Source organism: Macaca mulatta, chromosome 3 (genome assembly GCF_049350105.2).
Source record: "Macaca mulatta isolate MMU2019108-1 chromosome 3, T2T-MMU8v2.0, whole genome shotgun sequence".
Taxonomy (NCBI): domain Eukaryota; kingdom Metazoa; phylum Chordata; class Mammalia; order Primates; family Cercopithecidae; genus Macaca; species Macaca mulatta.
In genome coordinates, this window is record NC_133408.1 from 184,027,836 (window position 1) to 184,045,251 (window position 17,416).

Consider the following 17,416-nt stretch of genomic DNA (forward strand, 5'->3'; position numbering starts at 1 on the left):
CAATTTTGGTTTTTTACAATGGCTTTTGGGGACCTTGCCAACAATTTTTTTGTCAATGCTGAATTCAAGAAGGGTATTTTCTAGATTTTCTTCTAGGATTTTTAAAGGTGTGGTTTTACATTTAAGTATTTAATCCATCTTGAGTTATTTTTTATATATGGTGAAAGTAGGGGGTCTAGTTTCACTCTTCTGCATATGGCTAGCCAGTTATCCCAGCACCATTTGTTGAATAGGAAGTCCTTTCCCCATTGCTTATTTTTGTTGACTTTGTCAAAGATCAGTGGTTTTAGGTGTGCAGCTTTATTTCTGGGTTTTCTATTCTCTTCCATTGGTCTATATGTCTGTACAACATCTTGTATCCCTTGATGGAATAATTTAGGAGTAAAAGGGAATAAGATATGGAAAACTTTAGATCAATACTAAACTATGTAAAAAGCCCTAAAACATATTAAAGCTTTAGGATTTGGTAAAATGAAGGAAATCCATGAGTAAATATTCAAATTGCCCTGGAGACAATAACAGTTTTGAGCATTATTCAAACTTTACACTTACTCTTGGGTGATGCTAATTACTGAGAAGGCAAGATTGAATTACCTGTTGAAGCTCTTGAAATGTTTTTCATCAATACTTTTTAATGTTTGAACCAACTTGTGTGTAGATGGTGACACCAAACATCCTGACACACAGCTTTGTTACAGCCAACATCATTTATCTTTCATGGTGGCAAGAGATCTCCTAGATTCATGAGACTGGATTGAACCACTGTCTTTATGATGATAATGGTGATAAAATAAACAATGAATACTGTTTGTATAGTTGTTAGCTAAGGCAGTATATTAATAAATCAGTTTTACAAGTATTATCTTTATTTAGGGTTTTAAAAACTGTGATTTCCTTTGGATGTACAATACCATCAAGTTAATAATTTATTTTTCAATTATTATTAGGGTGTCTGACAAAGTTGGTAAATTTCTATATTTTTATAATGCACTAAAACTATGATCTACCCCAAAGTCAAATTTTTACTAAAGATGTAAATGTTTAAATTTTTAGCAAGGAGGCATGGTTGTTTCAAAGCTATCAGGTTAACCATTTTAGCAGATTAATATTGGAAAAGAGGTAATTTCTGCAAACATATTTAACATTTATGGCTTATACAATGCAAAGGATACATTGATTATTTTTAAATATACGAGTGATAACAAAAAATGACATGTCAGGGTTAACTAACAGAATGTACCTCAAACTAGGGGAGGAGTCATTTAGAATTTGAACAAGTTATAGACAATCACGAGGTTCACCTTGATCAGAAGAAGAAAGCAGGTAAATGAAGTGAGTTAGAGCAATATTAACAGTAAATATGGGGGGCAGATAGTAAAAGCTTTGATAGGCATTAATATAGTTGGCCAAGGTCAGTTATTTATGAATATTTATGAATATTAGGACATTTACCACATGAGGACCCTTTTAGACAGAGCCTGCCAAGGCTTTCATCAGTTTGGGTAAGATTACCATGGAAATGAAGTGTAGAATGTCATATAGAAGGTCAAGAACTATGATAAGTAAACAATGTCTTATGATGAATTCATAGTTGTTTATAGGCATATGTATAGCACAACACTGCTTTTCCATATACAAACCATGAGAAAAGTTTAGCTTATTTTTTAATGCTCTTATTTAGGATTTGCTGTGATGTGTGATAAGAAATGAGAAGCCTATTCAACACTTGGATCTCAGCTATGGGCTACTCAGCTCAGAGAGAAGTTGCATTAATCAAGCATGAGACATACCAAACAGGCCTATTTTTATCATTTTTTAATAAAAAGAAGGAACAAATCATAGATACTTAGTAATATACGGAAAACCCTAAATATAATTTAAATGTAGAAGCCATGAAAAGAGTTTTATTACTTGAAACTTAAGACTCATATTAGGAAAGAGAGAAGGAGAGAAAGAGAAAAAGAAAGACAGAGAGAGAGAGAGAGAGAGAGAGAAAGAAAGAAAGAAAGAAAGAAAGAAAGAAAGAAAGAAAGAAAGAAAGAAAGAAAGAAAGAAAGAAAGAAAGAAAAAAAAGATGTTAGATAAAAGTTGGTTATCATATTGAAATTAGGTCATATTTTTAGGTGTTGAAAGACAACAAAATCTTCAGTCTTGCTTTGGAATAACAATATTTAATCACCAGTAAGATGTTTTTAAATTTTGTCATGAGAAACTCTTTTAAATACAAAAGCATGCCAAGAGCATACAGTATATAAAATATCAATCTATTGTTGAACTATTACGTTTCTTCTTTAATAGTAGGCATTTCATCTACTAAGCTTGATAACATATGATACATAACACATGCAACAATATCAATGAACTGAAGGACATTATGCTAAATAAAATAATCCAGTCACAGAAGAACAAGTACTGCATGATTCTACTTATATGAGTTATCTAAAAATAGTCAAATTCATAAAAACAAAACAGAATCTTGTTGCCAGGGACAGAGGGCAAGGGGAGACATGAAGTTGCTATTGAATGAATATACATTTTCCGTAATGCAACATGAGTAAGTTCCAGAGATCTAGTGTACAACATTATGCCCTATGGTTGACCATACTACATAGTGCAATTAAAAGCTTCTTAAGAGAGTAGATATCATGTTAAAGCCTCTTGACAAAATAATAAATAAATAGATAGATAAATAAGAAATCCTAACCTGTATCATTCAGGAAAGATTAGGGACTTGGTTGGGATACATTCCTTTATAATTTATTTTAATTGAGAACTTCTGGAAATATGATGCCTTAATACAGGGGAATAAATCTCAGTCACTCTGAAAGCCCAAAGGATAAGATGCTGTGGGGAGAGAAATGTGTTTTATGGACACCTTTCAAGTCATGGAAACAACTTTACCTAATTATACAGCTTATAATATACACTGAAATAAAATACTCTTGCATTTCTCTGTGCTTAGTATTACTCATTTGTAATTATCCCACATGTGTATCACAAAACATAAACTTTACAATCCAAGTCATTTAAGTACTGTGTGCTTCTAAGTTACTCAGAGTGTGATGAAGTTGAACTGTAATTTAAATAAAAAATAATTTTAAGATAAAATGTTTTGTATTAACTGAAATCAAAATTAAGAAGGAAAAAGAAAATATTAGTAAGTCAAATTCAGCCAAATAAAGTAGTAGTATATTATGATTAAGTTGTTTTTATCCCCAGAATGCAGGAAATATTTAACATGAAAACAAACAATGAATATAATTTGTCACACTAACAAATTAAAGGATGCATATAATATGGCCATCTCCGTAGATCTAGAAAAGTATTTAACAAAATTCAATGCCAAGTCATGATAAAACTTTTTATAACTTATATGGCAGTAAGCCTTCTTAAAGATAACCTACAAAAAAAAACCCACCAAACAAACCAAAAACACAGCAGATAGTCTACTGAATGGTGAAATGCTAGCATCTTTCCATTTAATGTAAAGAACAAGGTAAGGATACACATCATTATCATTTTTTTTCCTTTTTCTCAGTTTTTTACTAAAGATTTCTACCAGTACAATTAGATAAAAGGAATAAATACATGCACATTTGAGAAAGAAGAAACAAACTGTAATTAACGCAAAGGACACAATTGTCAGATATACAGAAAATCTAAAATAATCTTCTGACATATTATTAAAATTATATGAAACTTTAACAAGGTAGCTTGTTACAAAATTGGTATGAAAATCTATATTTTTGAAAAGCAAAAACAAAGTAAAATTTTACAAAATTCATATAACGATGTACCAAGAAACAAACTGAATAGAATATAAATTATGGAAGTAGATTTATGCCTTTTTTAGTTCTTGCTAAACTACAGGCAGCACGGCATGATCAATCACTGGAGAAGGAAGAACTTTGTAGTAAATGCGGCTGGGACAATTGAGTCTCCCTAAAAATACTCAAAGCCTGCAAAATAACTCAATTCCTTGTGTATTCAAGACCAAAGTGTCAAAGACACAAAGATAATGTTTTTATAACATATCTAAGGGAAGATTTTTTAAAATAATGGACAATGTTGCTTTGTCCATTTGTTATGTAAAATAACATACCAAGTTGAAAAATGTTTAGATTGCATTAAAAGCAAATATTGATAAATTGGACTAGATTGGAATACTGTTGACAAGCAAGTTATGAAATAGATTTATTTTTGTTTCATTTTGCTTTTAGAAATCAGGGATTCATTGTTTCATATGCTTGAAGTTTACAATCAGAAGGTGTTTTTTCATATTTATGAAAGTACATCACTGTATGAAGTACATCACTGTACTTCCTTTATTACATGTTTTAAGACAAATGGTAGCTAGAAATGCCCAAATCTTTTTGTGAGAAGATGGCAAAAGGATATTTGAAAGCAAATGGCGCAGAGCATTTTATCCATGGAATATTATGCACCAGGGAGCTGGGAGTCACTGAGAGAATACTTATGTTCAGGTATATGAAGGCTAGAAATGGGTGTGTTGGTTTAAAATTGGCTGAAGAGAACCAAGAAAGGTAGGAAAAAAAAGTATAACACATACTGTTACACAACAATTTCTTTCAGGGTAAGAAAAGAAGCTCGATAGATATAAAATGTTCTGAGATGACAAATTAAGATAACTCGGTCTCTGAATATTGGAGTGATTCTCAGCTTTAGAATTTTCCTGCCCTATCAGTCTATGTGATTCCCTTCTTTACATGCTAAAAGTGGATCCACTGTAAGAACTCCAACTTGTCCTGAGGTTTCGTTATTTATCATCTTTCCTTGTGATTCCCCATGCAAAGTTATCATCAGCTACCAGATGAGGGTCAAGAATTACATTTCCTTTTAATCCAGGATGAGATAAGAGTGACTTTCTGAATGTATAATTAAAACTAGAATGATTTTAACATAAAGGTATAAACAGCTTCTAGTAAATTGCCTGTGAAATTTTAAAGTAAATAACTACAAATCCAAGTCCCTGATATGTCCAGTAGTGAAAAAGCTAATCTGTACGAGATGTCTCTGTGCTTGTTTTTTTTGGGTTGTTAACATTATTATCTAACTATATTGGAGCAAACATGAGTATTTATAATCCATAAGCCATTAAGTCATATATTTTGTAAGTTATCAGGAGAAAAGCCTCACTCTAGAATGACTCCAAAATGACCACTGGGTCTTGTTCTTAAAACACATCTAATCATAATGTACGGTCCCTGAGACCCTACCCAGTGAAGGTCTCTGACTTTGAATCAGCTGGACCTAGACTAGTTCATAGATCTAGAACAAGTATTGGCAGGCTAGTGTCCCTGGGCCCCTTTGATCAGTTATTGTTTTTGTAAAGAAAATTTTACTAAAACACAACCACGCCCATTCATTTACACATTGTCTATGACTGCTTTTCCAGAGTTGAATTTTTATGATGAAGAAGATGGTCCTCAAAGTCTTATATATTTTTCTGTGGCCTCTAACAGGAAAAAGTCACTAACTGTTGACCCAGAGAATATATAATGTGCTCTAACATGTTAATTCAATGGGTACAAACTTTACTAGTATTAACTGTTTCCCAATTATTGGAGTTAGATTTCCAATCATTTCAGTAATGAATAATCCATTAAAAATTTTAGACAGTCGAGGGGATATAAAATGCTACCTGATGGTAACTAATTTACATTTTCTTGCTGACTAATGGTGTAGAGCAGCATTTTATATGTTGACCACTTGCATTTCTTTTGAGAAGTGTCTGTTCAAGCACTTTGCCCATTTTATAAAATTTGTTTGTCTTTTAATATTAATTTGAAGGAGTTCTTTTTATATATTGTCTGTAGTTCTTTGCTGGATACAGGACAGTGAATTTTATCACTTTGTGGATGCATTTCTTGTTTCTTAATGGAGACTTCGATAAGCACAGTGATTAATTTCAAAAATTTTCAATGTTAATTATTCAAATTTTACTTCTATTGATTATTGTGTCTTTTCTACAAATATATTTCTACCTAGTTAATGAAGGTATTCTTCTATTTTCCTCTCAAGAGTTTAAGATTTCAGTTTATATGTTTAAGTTAATAAATATTTAATTTTAAGGTAGCATTTATCCTAGCAGAAGACAAAAAAGCCAACTTCCACATTTTGTAGGGAGCAGGACCCTCTCCTCTTGGTGCCCTTTGAGATGTCTTACATCAGTCTCTCCTTCCTCAGTGTCCTCCTCAGGATGCTCTTGACCTCTGCATTCTTCAAGCTGTGGATTAGAGGGTTCGGCATCTGATTGAAAAGGCTATGAAACAGGGAAAGGACCTTCTGCTGCTCCTCAGTATGGCGGGACTTGGGGGCCATGTACATGACAATGGCACTGCCAAAGAAGAGCCCCACACGCAGAGGTGAGAGGAGCAGATGGAGAAGACCCTTCTGCGGCCCTCCCCAGACTGGATCCTCAGCATGGCTGCCAGGATGCTCAGGTAAGAGATCAGCACCAGGCAGAGCGGCCCCACCAGGATGAACACGGAAGCAGAAAATATGACCACCTGGTTGAGCCAGGTGTCAGCACAGGCCAACTTGAGGACAGACAGGATTTCACAGAAGAAATGGTTGATTTCATGAGCCCACAGAAGGGCAGCCTCAGAATGAGAACTAAATGAATGGACCAGAGCCAGGAGGAAGCTGAGTTCCCAGGATGCCACAGCCAGGACAGTGCACAATCTCCAGCTCATGAGGACATTGTAACGTAGGGAGCAGGAGATGGCTACATAGCGATCATAGGACATCACCACCAAAATCAGACATTCTGTGTTTGCAAAAGTCAAATACAAGAATGTCTGCATTATGTATGGCACAAAGGAGATGGTGCTTTTCTGGTTCGCAAGATCCACTAACATCTTGGGAACACTGTTGGAAGCATAGGACATGTCTGTGATGGCCAGGTGTTAGAGGAAGAAGTACATGGGGGTGTGCAGACTGTGGTCCAGACAGATGAGTCCCAAGATCATGCCATTCCCCGGCAGGCTGAAGATGCATAACAGGGAGAAGATCCAAAAGAGGAGCATTTCCATGTCTGCACTGAGCTGGAATCCCACGAGGATGAATTCTGTGACCCATGATTAGTGGCATTCTATTCCTTAATGGCAGTCTGTCAAGGACTGAAGAATGATGGAGAGGTTAGAACTGGAGGATCAATGAAAACTGCAGTTATTCATCTCCAAATAAGTTCAGAGGAAGGTTGTATGCTTGTCTTCACTTGGCAGTTTCTCCTGCTTTCCCAGATTTGTTACCTTTTTGTTTTAAATGTTTGATTATGAAATAAATTTAAAATCACAGAAAAGTATCACAGATCTTGCAAAAAACTTTCATATACCTTCACCCAGACTTAGTAAAAGTTAACATGTCTTTCTTTTTTGCCTTATTATGCTTTTTTCTCTATGTAAACTTATAATTTTTCTGAAATTCTTGATATTAAATTATAGACATGATGCCTATTTATCCCTAAGTTCTTTGTGTTTTCACCATGAACAAACACATTTACTAACCTGGCTATAGTACAATTACTAAAATCAGGAAATTTAATATTGAATTTTTTTTCTAATATACAATATCCTCCTTCCACCTCCACTCACCCAGAACCTAATCCAAGATTACACATTATATTTAATGTCACCTATCTTTAGGTTCCTTGCATCTATAATACTTACTCAAGCTTTTTTTTTTTTTTTTTGTCTTTCCAGACATTGATGTTTTGAATTTGATACAGCAGTTATTTAGTAGAATGCTCTTCAGACTGGGAGTGTACAATGTTCCTCATGTTTTCATTTGGATTACTAACTTTTCACATTTAAAAAGAATGGTACCCTCCTAGCTGCATTTCAGGAGTACAGGCGTGATGTTAATTTGTCCAATTATTGGTGATGCAAACATGCATCCCTTGGTAAAGATGGTGACTCCCAAATATCTTCATACAATACAGTTCTTAATATTTTCCTAATGTAATTTCTGGTGCATATATTAAAATCATTATACGAGTGCACTTCATTTTATTCTGTTTCATTTTATTGCACTTCCCTTTACTGCCTTTCACAAATATTATGCTTTTTTATAAACTGAATGTTTGTGGCACCCCTGAGTTGTGCAAGTCTATCTGCACCGTTTTTCCAACAGCATGTGCTTAATTTATGCCTCTACCTAACAACTCAGTAATTTTTCCAATATTTCCAACTTTCTCATTATTATTGTATCTGTTATGGTGACTTGTAATCACTAATCTTTCATGTTACTATTATAGTCATTTTAGGGCACTAAGAATCACATTCATATAAAACAGAAAGCAATCAATGTTTGTTCTAACTGTTCTGCTAATTAACTGTTCCTCTGTTTCTCTCCCTCTCCTCGGGCCTCCCTATTCCCTGAGACGCAGCAATATTGAAATTAAGTCTATTAACAATCTTACAGTGGCCCCTATTTCCTTTCAAATGAAAGGAAAGTCACATATCTCTCACTTTAAATCAAAAGCCAGAAATAACTAAGGTTAATGAGGAAGGCATGTCAAAAGCCAGGATAGGTTCAAAGCCAGGCCTCCTGCACCAAACAGCCAAGTTCTGGATACAAAAGAAAAATTCTTGAGAAAAATTAAAAGTGATACTCCAGTGAACATATGAATGATAAGAAAGTGAAACAGCCTTATTGCTGATATGGAAAAAGTTTGAGTGGTCTGGATAGAAGATCAAACCAGGCACAACATTCCCTTAAGCCAAAGCCTCATTCAGAGCAAGGCCCTAATTCTCTTCCCTTCTACAAAGGCTGAGAGAAGTGAGGAAGCTACCGAAGAAAAGTTTTTAAGCTAGCCGCATGTTGGTTCATGAGGTTTAAGGAAAGAAGCTGTCTTCATAACATAGAAGTGTGAGATGAAGCAGCAAGTGCTGCTGTAGAAGCTGCCACACGTTATCCAGATCTAGCTAAGGTTGCTGATCAAGGTACTATTGGAAAAAGATGCCATCTAGGACTCTCATAGCTAGAGAGGAGAAGTCAATGTCTGGCTTCAAACTTCAAAGGACAGGCTGACACTCTTGTTAGGCGCTAATGCAGCTGGTGACTTTAAGTTGAAGCCAATGCTCAGTAACCAGTCCAAAAATCCTAGGGCCCTTAAGCATTATGCTAAATCTACTCTGCCATGTTCTGTAAATTGAGCAGCAAAGCCTGGATGACAGTACATCTGCTTGCAGCATGGTATACTGAATTTTTTATTTATACTTCTATATAGTTTTTATTATGACCATAAAAATTAAAGACACAGCAGGAAGTAATTTGTGAGTTGAATTATATCATTATTCACTTTCCAAAAAAATCTGTCAGTTTTTTCCAGGAAAATAGTATACTTTGAATGCAATTACAACTCTCCAATCTTCTTTTAAAGTTATATACAAATAATTTATCTAACAACTTTAGTTTGGGAAAATTTTCTACACACAATACTCTGATTTAGTGTAATGTCTAAAGGATCAATGTCTTAGTTATTTCTACTGTGAATTATCTGATGTTGACATAGACATAATTTTGACTTAATTTTGAAGTAAATGTATTTTTTCATACTTACTGCATCTGTAAAAATATATTTTACTATGAACTCTCTGGTGTTTTCTTAACTGTCATTTTTGAGCAAATCTTTATTCAAACTCATTACATTTATTAGGGTTTTCTCCAATGTAAATTCCCTGATGTTGAACAAGTTTTGAGAAACTGCTTCAGAGTTTTCCTCTAATAGAAAATCTGCACAATAACATCTATGACACAAGTAATGGTACTACAATCCTCTTTATATTTGTAATGTTAGTCTTCAGAATGAATGCTCCTCTTCACTTTAATGGTTTATATTTCCTGAAAGACATTTTGACAGTAATAGCAATTACAATGCTTTTATTAAGTATGAACTCTTGGATGTTGAGTAAGATATGAACAAGTATCATGTTCTTTATATTTGTACAATTTTTTCTCAAGTAAAAACGCTTTCTTGTGCAATAAAATGTGAGCATTAAAGTTTTGTCACATTCTTCACACATGTAGTTTTCTACAATATGAATTATCTTACCTAAAATCATGGGTGACAACCATTTAAAGGCTTTGACAGATTCTTCACATTTCTGGGGTCTGGGACCATTATGATTTTTTTTATATTTTCAAAAGTTTGAGGTATTATTAAAAGCATTGTCACATCTTTCGGGTTTGTAAAGTTTCTCTCCAATATAAACTATCTTATGTCTGCTAAGAATTGAGGACTTGTAAAACACTTTGCCACATTCTTCATGCTAGTAGGGTTTCTGAATATTTTAAGCCCACTGTTGAGACCGACTACTCAGAAAAGAAGAAGATTCCTTTCAATGTATTACTGCTCATTGACAATGCACCTTGTCGCCCCAAAACTCTGATGGAGATGTACAGTGATTTCATCCCTGCTAACACAATTTCTACTCTGCAGCCCATGGATCAAGGACTGATTTCTGCTTTTAAGTTTTAATATTTAAGCAATACATTTCACTGGGCTATAGCTGTCCTACACAGGGATCCCTCCGATGAATCAGGGCAAAGTCAACTGAAAACTTCCCAGAAAAGATTCTCCATTCTAAATAATGTAAAGAACATTTATGATTAATGGGAGAAGGTCAAAATATCAGCATTAACAATAGTTTGGAAGAAGTTTATTCGAACCTTTATAGATGACCTTGAGGGGTTGTAGACTCAGTGGAGTAACTACAGATGTGGTGGAAATGGCAAGACAACTAGAATTAGAAGTGGAGCCTAAGTATGTGACTGAATTGCTGCAATCGCATGATAAAACTTGAATGTACGTAGAATTCTTATGGATGAGAAAGAAAATGGTTTATTGAGATGACTATGCTGCTGGTGAAGATGCTGTGAACATTGTTAAATGACAAGAAATGATTTAGAATATTACATAAACTCAGTCAATAAAGCAGTAGCAGTGTTTGAGAGGATTGACTCCAAATTTGAAAGAAGTTCTACTGTGGGTAAAATGCTATCAAACAGCATCACATGCTACAGATAAATCATTTGTAAAAGGAGCAGTCAATCACTGCAGTAAACTTTATTATTGTCTTATTTTAAGAAATTGCTGGTTGGGTGCTGTGGCTCACACCTGTAATCTCAGCACTTTGGGAGGCCAAGGTAGGCAGATTGCTTGACCCCAGGAGTTCAAAACTAGCCTGGACAACATGGCAAAACCCTGTCTCTGAAAAATGCAAAAAATTAGCCAGTTATGGTGGTGGGCACCTGTAGTCCCAGCTACTTGGGAGGCTAAGGTGGGAGAATCACCTGAGCTCAGAAGGTGAAGGCTGCAGTGAGCTGTGACTGCACCACTGTATTCAAACCTCAGTGACAAAGGGAGATCCTGGCTTAAAGGAAGGAAGGAAGGAAGGAAGGAAGGAAGGAAGGAAGGAAGGAAGGGGAGAAGAAGAAGAAGGAGGAGGAGGAGAAGAAGGAGGAGGAGAAGGAGGGGAGGGAGAGGGGAGGGGAGGGGGAGGGGATGGGGAGAAGGAAGGAAGGAAGGAAGGAAGGAAGGGGAGAAGAAGAAGAAGGAGGAGGAGGAGAAGAAGGAGGAGGAGAAGGAGGGGAGGGAGAGGGGAGGGGAGGGGGAGGGGATGGGGAGAAGGAAGGAAGGAAGGAAAGGAGGGAGGGAGAGAGGGTGGGAAAGAAAAAGAAACTGCTATTGCCACCTCACCTTCAGCAATCACCATCCTGATCATTCAGCACCCATCATCATTAAGGCACCATTCTCCACCAGCAAAAAGATTGTGACTCACTGAGAGCTCAGATGGTCATTAGCATTATTTAACAATAAGGTATTTTTAAATTAAGATACATACATTTTTTAAACATAATGGTATTTCATACTTAACAGATGACAATAAATTATAAACATAACTTTTATATGCACTGAGAAACAAAAACATTTTGCAACTCAATTTCTTGTGATATTTGCATTATTATGATCTGTAACCAAATTTGCACTATCTCCATAGTGTGCTTGAATAAATACCCTGTTCCTTTTCAAGCTTTGAACCACTAGTTTGAGCACCCATTGATCATCTTGCCTGATTCAATTATTAGTAATGATTATTGCAGATTTGATTTTGTAACTCTATCATTGCCTTTACATTTATTATTTAGCAATTTAATATAAGTGAAGCCTTCACCTATATATCATGTAACTATGTCTACCCACTATGCTGTCTAGCTAGCTGTCAATATGGACTCATGGATTTTTTTAATTTAATAGATTATAATTCATTAATATGATTGTTTTGGGGTTTTAAATTTTCCTAGATAGGGACCTTTGAAGCTTGCACCCACATAGTTTTAATACGCCCCATCTTTTTGAGACTTACTTTCTTCTCATATAATCAGGTGATTCAGGATCATTGTGTACATTTCCTGCTTTGGCCATAGAAACAGCCATTTCTCCAAGGAGTCTGACTACCTCTAGTGAAGAACCATATTTATAAAATAATATCTGGATTTTATTGGACTCCTAATAATTTATATTTTATCATAATTGATGCCACATTTTTGGAATTCTTCTTGAAAAGTACAAGCATATCGTTTGGGAAAGTATAGAAATTGTCACAAGGAATAAAAGATTTTTAAAATTACTTCCAAAAATCTAATATGGCTTAACTGATTTCCTTTATGGAGTTAACTCTATTTCACTAAATTAACACTAGCATTGAAGAAAATGGTCTTGATATAACTCAATTGTTTATTTTTAGGCAAAATGTAGATTTATCATGCTAGCCCCTTATTAACTATAAAGTTCATATTATTTTCTTACCTTTATTCTTTATTTAGAAGAACACAGACTCTTGAACATTTAAAATACAGATTTTAAAATAAATAAATAAAGAGGCTTTCTGCCACTTACTCCCTTAGTGGGAAAAAAAGAGAGAGAGAGAGAAAGAGAGAGATATACTGGTTGCCAGCACCAACTCTCCAACTCCTGTGGTCTCACTAATAAGGCCAATAAAGGGGAGGCAGTGCAGGAGAAGTCTGATACTGTGAGAAAGAAAAGCAACTCGCCTCCTTCCCTTTGAAGCACATTAATACACAACACATCAGCAACGGTAATGAGGTTAAAAAGCAAAAAAAAACCACCAACAACAACAAACCCTTTATTTGGCCAATATTTTCTCACTCTTGACTTTATGGCAGGAAATGTGTATTAATCTGAATGCTTATAGCTGCAAATAATGATGATAATGCTAATTGCTTGCCTTTTCCCCCCATGCTTGGTTTCTTCATGCTCATTGTTAAGTCTTTCTGTCAGATGACTTTAAGGGGTTCTAGACTCAGTGGAGGAACTACAGATGCGGTGGAAATAGCAAGAGAACTAGAATTAGAAGTGGAGCCTAAGTATTTGATTGAATGGCTGCAATCTCAGGATAAAACCTGAATGTACACCCCTCTGCTGCCTCAAATAATATATCCACTCAATCTCCCTCTGCCACCTCAAATAATATATCCATTAGGACTTTCACTTGCAGATATTGCTCAGTGGACGTCTAGGCTTCTTTTATATAAACTGGTTGCATCCTAGCAATCCATCTGCCTTTATTCTGAGTTTGACTCCCTAGTTCATTAACCTCATGCCATCCTCTCTCTTGGTTTACTCCTTTGTTTTGATGGAGCATATCCTACAAACGTTTTATAAGGTTAAAAGGGTGTGCAATGACAGAAGTTATAGTGAGAACAGCCCTCAGTATTTCAAAATCATTATCATTGCTTATTTTATCTTCCTCAACTATCCCTTGAAATTCTATGTGACAAGTGGACTTAAAAAAAGTAAATAAAAGAAATAAAAGACTCAAGCCATGTGGAGAAAGTATTTCTGTATGTCTCAGAAATAGCAAAATATTTAAAGAAAATTTAGGCCAAGCTGCAGGTATTATCTTTAATAGTAGTTAGCAAGCACTTCTATTTCAAAATTGACCTTCATTGACAAAGGTTCTGCTGGGTGAGGTGTCAGAGTTTTGGCAGCAGACAGTGGCTGGCTCATGGGTGGTAAAATAAATTACCAACAATAGTATAGGTTTGAAATGGAAAGTTTTATTAGATAGAACGCTGTATCAGAGTGCAGCAGCCGGGGACTTCAGCAGGAGGACTGAGCACACCATGGCGGATTTTCCTTAGTGTTATTTATGAACCTTAAAGCGGGAGTTTGGACCATGTTAGTCACATAGGCCATGGTAAATGATGACATTTGTAGATATTATGGGCCGTGATATCAGCAAAGATTGCACAATGAGTTTTGACATGCATGCATTCCAGAGATGTATAGAAATTCTAGTTACTTATAAATTCTTGTAAAGAAGCCTGATACCAGATGTGGCTTTAGATAATAGGGAAGTTTAATTACTTCTTCTTCTTCTTTTTTTTTTTTTTTTTTTGACAAAGTCTCGCTCTGTCACCCAGGCTGGAGTGCAGTGGTGCGATCTCGGCTCACTGCAACCTCCAGCTCCCAGGTTCAAGTGATTCTCCTGCCTCAGCCTCCCGAGTAGCTGGGAGTATAGGCGTGTGTCACCATGCTCAGCTAATTTTTGTATTTTTTTAGTAGAGATGGGGTTTCACCATGTTGGCCAGGATGGTCTGGACCTCTTGACCTCGTGGTCCACCCGCCTTGGCCTCCCAAAGTGCTGGGATTACAGGCAGTTTAATTACTTGTGAGTTCCTTTGATAAGGGTCTTTGCCTCCAGATGGTCTGCTGGATGGCCACCAGGTGATCTTTGCTCTCCTCAGGCTCGTCACCACTGATGGAGCCAAGTATGCTTCCTCATATTTATTCTTGCTAAAATATAAAGTATTAATCAATATAAATATTAATAATGTTCACGAAATGTCTAAGACAAGAATATTTTTGTTCTATACACTTTAAAATTTGAAAGATAAAAAGAGAGCCATAACCTGACACCTCTTTATATCCACAGTAGACTCTGTTCAATGTCATGATATTGTCCATGTCAGAAAAAAATTGTACTAATTATGTATATTTGAATTACTATTCACCAAAATATTTTCCTTAGTTTTATCCAAATGTTGGTGATCAAATTAATTTTTCTGTGGTAACCTTTTAGAAAACATTAATGATAAAAACACTGAGAGTCAAAAGCTATTTATGTACAACCTGAAAGCATGCTAAATGTAAATGTTATGTTCTATTTCACGAGGGAGCCCAATTTGGGTTGGATTGGTGAAGAGGGCTCCAAGAGTGCTTTACAGAATCGGTATTAAGTATGAAGTTAAGTGGGTAGAACAGTTAAAATTGTCTTGAAATAAGGAATAAGAGCTGCTAGGGGTAGTACTTGAATGAAGTAGAGTATGTTCTTTGGAGAATAATGAGGTAAGTAGAGGAAGCCTCTATTGGTCACACAGATTATGTTAAAAGGGAAATAACTCCAATTATACTCCCCTTGGATATATCTTTTACTGTTCTCCATGATAGGTTAAATATATTACTATTATTTGAAGTAATAATATTTACTATTATTTTGAAGTGCTCCCTCCACTATAATTTAAGAACTAAACCTCTATTGAGATCTAGGTTAAGAAAAGACATTCAGAGGGTAAGAACTGGAAGGATTTTACAATCATCAAACTTTGTCACTTAGTGCAAAAAAAAAAGGGGGGGGGGGATAGAGAAAGAAAAAGTATGCCCATTTTATCTGGAGGCACTAACCCACAGTGAGGAAATAAATATGTGGCTAAGAAATGCTTGACAAGGAAGGCACACTGAAGAAATTCAAGGAAGAAGATGAAGTATACCTGAACTACCAGGTCAATAACATTTGTGAGAAATTTGGAGTGATTCTTTTACAATGACGTTTTCTCTATTGAGAGAACGCAATTTCTCTGAGGTGATGCCTTAACAGAATTCAGGGATCTCTAACCAGCAGAGACCAAGAGATCATTGCCTCTCCTCTAGTGAAACTAGGAATTAGAGAGTGGAACAGTTTTAAAATTGATAGAATAACCATTGAAAGAAATTAATTTACGGCATGATCTTGGTTTTTAAATCTTCTGTGCAAAAGTCTTGTCTTTTAACAGAAATCCTGTCCCTGTCCGATCCCAAGTAAACACACATAACACATCCCATGGGAATGCTGAAAGAACAAAATGAATAAACATGGGCAATGCCTTCATTGATTCGCCTGTTAATAGGAAAGTAGCAAATTCTTTATTCTCTCTAGAGAGATATGATTAGAAGTATTACCACCGAGTTCTGTTCTCTGAATCATTATTTTTCTCTGCAGGGAGTGAGTGTCTAGTCAAATAATGATAGAAAAAGCCTGACTTACACAACTAATTGTATCATAAAGTTCAGGAGAGCTTTGTGTCTGGGCTTCACCTCCCAAGGAGTCCCCATTAGAGAGGAGAATCAATCCCAGTCTATCTATTCTGCCTTTCCTGTCTTTGAGGTTCCTAGCAAGCCCAAGGGTACGTTAGAAGAAAAGACCACGGATTATTCCACTGTAAGTAAATGTGGGGCATTTGCCTGGAGAAGGGGTTTACAGATGGGAATGGGAAAGGGGCAGTGAATGAAATCACTGGCCCCAGATACTGATAATGAAATGCTCTTGCGGCGTGGTCTCCTTCTGCCTCTAAGCCTGTATTTATAGCTCGGGTCCTGAGGGGCCCTCTAGGGACCATCGTCTACCCAGAATGTGGACATGTACCTCTGACCCTCTCGGCCCCTCCATCCATATCCCCTCATTACCCTGTGGCGGCTCCTGGCTTTGTCATCAGTGTGCCAGAGAAGAGGATCAGAAAGCCATTCCTGTAGGAAGTGACCTGGCTAAAGGGCTCCAGTGATTGTCAGGGGTTACGTGGCTCAGGTGCCTCTTTTTACAAATAATGCTAATTTTAAAAACTGAAGCAGAGTTTTTAAGCGGTTTGCTTACCCAGGGATGTATCCTCCTTGCCCCTCTGCTAACTGCCTAGTCCTGCACATTCTCAGAAGCATTGTGTCGCCAGACAAGACCCCCTTCTCAGTTGTTCTGGACACAGGCACCATTCACTCACAGGGAAAAGCCAGCGCCTGTCAGGGTACAGGTTCTCTTTTCCTTTTTTTCTGATTTTAGCACAGGAACCACTGAGAACATAACATGTCTCCCTATGATAATTGGATTCAGATATTCTCATCAATGATGGTTCTCATATCCCTAATTACATATCTAAAAAACTTAAGTTCTTATGGGAGTTAATGCATTTAATCCTCACAACTATGTTATGAGACAGAATTTATTACTCACCCCATTTTCTAGATGGGGAAACTGAGGCGTGAAGAGGCACAGAAAAGTCATAAAGCTAGTATGTAGCAAAGCCAGGATCTGAACCCAGGCTGCAGGGCTCGGGAATCCAT

At 36.1% G+C, this 17,416-nt stretch overlaps 1 pseudogene; it reads right to left on the reverse strand.

Moving 5' to 3' along the window:
- Positions 1 to 6,064: 6,064 nt before the first annotated feature.
- LOC144340207 (olfactory receptor 2A14-like) lies at positions 6,065 to 7,055 on the reverse strand (annotated as a pseudogene).
- Between the last annotated feature and the right edge of the window lie 10,361 nt (positions 7,056 to 17,416).